Below are 3,775 nucleotides of genomic sequence, written 5' to 3' on the forward strand. Positions count from 1 at the left end.
TGAAATTGTAAAAATTCTAATCTTTCAATATATAAATTTTTTTGCAAAAATGAAAATAGAGATCACTGTTAAAATGACTTCTTGCAGCTTATGTCAATATCAATTTAGTAACGAATAAAATTTAAACAAAAAATTAGCCCAGCCGAACCGCCCAAGTTTGGCTAATTTTCAGAACAGGTAGGGGGCTGGGTTTACATTCTTTTAAATTTTTACCATTAACTCATTATGCTTTTGAAATAATAGATTCAAAATTAAATTTCTATTATAATTTTGGTAATTTGCACATATATATCTTACTCTATACCGGAAAATATTGGGACCAGTTAACTATATAATGTATAGTCTACTGCTACCAATAGCCTGTTTAGCCAAGGTTATTTTTTTCCAAAAGTACTAATTTTTTTCAAAAAGTGTTTTTTTTTTTTTTTTTTAAGTGAGGTGTTTGACCAAGATTTTGAGAGAAAATAAGTACTTTTGGTGAGTAGCAGAAGCAGTTTTTCAGAAGCTAAATTTTTTTGGCTTTTCCCCATAAGCACTTTTGAGAAAATAAACTTAAAAACACTTTTTAAAAGTTTGGCCAAACGTTAATTGCTGTTCAAAAATGCTTTTTAAAATTAATTGGTCAAACACAAATTGCTTCTTGCAAAAAATACTTTTTCAAAATAAACTGATTTTAAAAGTTTGGCCAAACAAACTATAAGTCTAATATAGACATTTGGCTTATATAAAATTTCATGGTGTTAAAAGTAGAATAGGAATTTCAATTTGAGAATTTTGAAAGAATAAATCAAACAAAGAAAGAAGGAAAAAGAAAAAAGTATCCTTGGGCGCCCGCGTGCGCTCACACACACCCACACATGCGCAGATATATTGAAGTAATATTGTAAAATTATAATATTGCTAATATATGATTAGGGAAGAAGCATAGGTTCACGTAAACCCATACTTCTCCACCTAAAGATGTCCCTGCTCACATGGACGACTCTAAGGCAGTAAGCCTAGGCCACTAAGGCCATTGTCTTAGGCCCCCAAAATTAGAGCCGCAAATTTAATTATTATTGTTATTGTTATCATCATATACTATATACGTTATATAAATAAAGGGTTACAATATCTTTTTTGTATTTGATTGATGTTATTTTATATCAATAAGTTCAAAAATTATGATAATTTTCTTCACTCATTAATTAGTGTATTTGCTTCTTTCTTCAATTTTAATTTTAGCTTTTTATATAGGAATTAAGTTATATACATTGACAACATTATGAATTTCTTTTACAATCTTCTCTAAAACTGCATGAATACCAAATCATAAATGCACTAGTTTCCTTTTAGTGTAATTCAACATATTATATTAGATTATTTATAATTTATTTTAGATATTCACAAATATGTGCTTCTTAATAGAATGAACTACAATTGTCTTTTAAATTGATCGGAACGTGTAAATATTTTTGGCACTATCAATGCTTAAACCTTAAACTATTACGTTATGTATGTTTATTTTTTTCTTGTTTGTGATGATTGCCAAATCAAAAAAATTCTCTTTGAATGTCGGTCCTCAACATTTGATAATCCATCGCTCTGTATTCTTTGTGCTCTTCTTCTTAGTCTTTATTTTTATTTTTAAATTCGCCATTTTTTGTCTTAATGGTTAATTTGTCGTTTAGGAAGCAATTTTTTTTTCTTGTTAGTGCACAAATTCTATAAAATGAATGTAAGGGCCTCTCAATATGGTATCGCCTTAGGCCATGAGATCCGTTGAGTCGCCACTGCCTGCTCATCATGTCGTTGACCCGGTTGTTACAAGGAAAAATATTAGAGGAGATGAATTCTATGGTTCATTTACAAGTTGAATAGATACTAAGGTGCCGTTTGGCCATAAAAATTATTCACTTTTCCAGGAATTTTTTTTCACTTTTTTCACTTTTGGGCGTTTGGCCATAAATATTCCGAATACAACTTGAAATTGTATTCCGGAATATCAAAAACTTAAAAAAATTGTTTTTCAAATTTTTTTTACTTTTTTACAGCTACATTTCACCAAAAACTACAATTTCAAAAACTATGGCCAAACACAACTCCAACTCCAATTTCAAAAAAATTCAAAAAAAGTGAATTTATTTTTGATATCTATGACCAAACGCCCAATAAGATTTTATGTATTTTATTTACAGATTTACTGTGTTATTTTTATTAAATCTCTTACAAAAAGAATCATATAATATTTCTAATGGATTATAAAGTCAAATTTCCCAGAAAAACGTCACTACGCGCTATGTCATCCTTATTGGAAAACTTATATTACGTGACTTAAATATGCAAGACTTTATTTCAAATTAACTCTAGAAATATCAGACTTTATTTAGGTAGCCGCGAAAGACGACTAATAATTGGAAAACAAAAAACCAGGTAGAAAACAAAGGACATGAGCTCAGAGGTTATACGCGTATGATGACGTTTTTAATATCATGTCACACTCTGTGTTAAAGAAAAATTAAAAAGTGACAAAATGTTGATTAAAAAGATATTGTGCAACTACTATGACTTTGTCTTCCTCTTGAGGTGTAAGTAAGTCTGAGTGGGTATGTCTGACAGACTGACACTGAGTGGATTAAAGTCTTTTGAAAATCCTTGATTAATCAGAAGTGGACTTTGTGTAGACTATTTTGGATGTTTTTATGTCTTTCTTATTAGAGCAAGATTAATGTAAGAAAGACATAATATACATCATAATATATTCTTATAATATTCAATAAGATTATCAAAGCTTAAATAGTTTATGCTCCTAGTCCTAGGTAATATGAACAAAATAAAAGTAATATTGTTTCTCTACTTTGGAAAGGTGAAATAGTATTGTTTCTCAACTCGAAAAGATTTTGACGTTAACCTTAACTTAAGAAAAGAATAAGGGGTCGTTTAGTGCACGGTATAAGGTGGGATATTCCATCACTAATTTTGGGATTAATTTTGTATCATATTTGGTAGAAAATATAAATTTATCCTGGAATTAATTTATACTTTCTACCAAACAGAGTATAAAATGAGGTCCAAACTTAATAGTTAGATATCCCACCTTATCCCATTAACCTTAAGATTATTTTATCCCATCTCTCAGATGAAATAAATTAATCCCAGAATTATAATTCTGAAATTATAATTCCGGGATAATTCAGTCCGCGTACCAAATGACAATAAGAAGTTCACTAGCTAGTTCCATTTGATTTGTCGTTCTACTTACTCCCACTGTTTCGATTTATGTGAATCTATTTTCTTATTAGTCAGTGTCAAAAAGAATGATCTCTTTCTATATTTGGAAATATTTATCTTTATGTAATGATTTATAGCTACACAAAATATATGTGACTCATTTAGGACCACAAATTTAAAAAATTTCACTTTTTTCTTAAATTTCATATCTAATTAAATTGGTTCACATAAATTAAAACGGAGGGAATATTATATTGTGAAAATTTGAAAATTCTAGAGTACTTCTTGTACTGTATTTTCTAATACACGAGAAAAGACCGAAGAAAACAAGCAAAAGTCACCAAAAGCGTGCAAGAACTAAATCATTGTTATGTTTAGGTCATTTTAATGACGGAAGCAAGAAGACGTCACCTCTACTTGCTGTCAAAATTGCTGCCTCGAACTTTTCACAATTTTTCCAACTCCTCATTTTCTTGTATGCATTATTGTTGATGTAACTTGAAAAAAAATAATATAATAAAATGATTAAATTGCTCTAGTCAAGGGTTTTTGTCTCTCTCTAGTC

The sequence above is a fragment of the Lycium ferocissimum genome, chromosome 9 (assembly GCF_029784015.1).
Source record: "Lycium ferocissimum isolate CSIRO_LF1 chromosome 9, AGI_CSIRO_Lferr_CH_V1, whole genome shotgun sequence".
NCBI lineage: Eukaryota > Viridiplantae > Streptophyta > Magnoliopsida > Solanales > Solanaceae > Lycium > Lycium ferocissimum.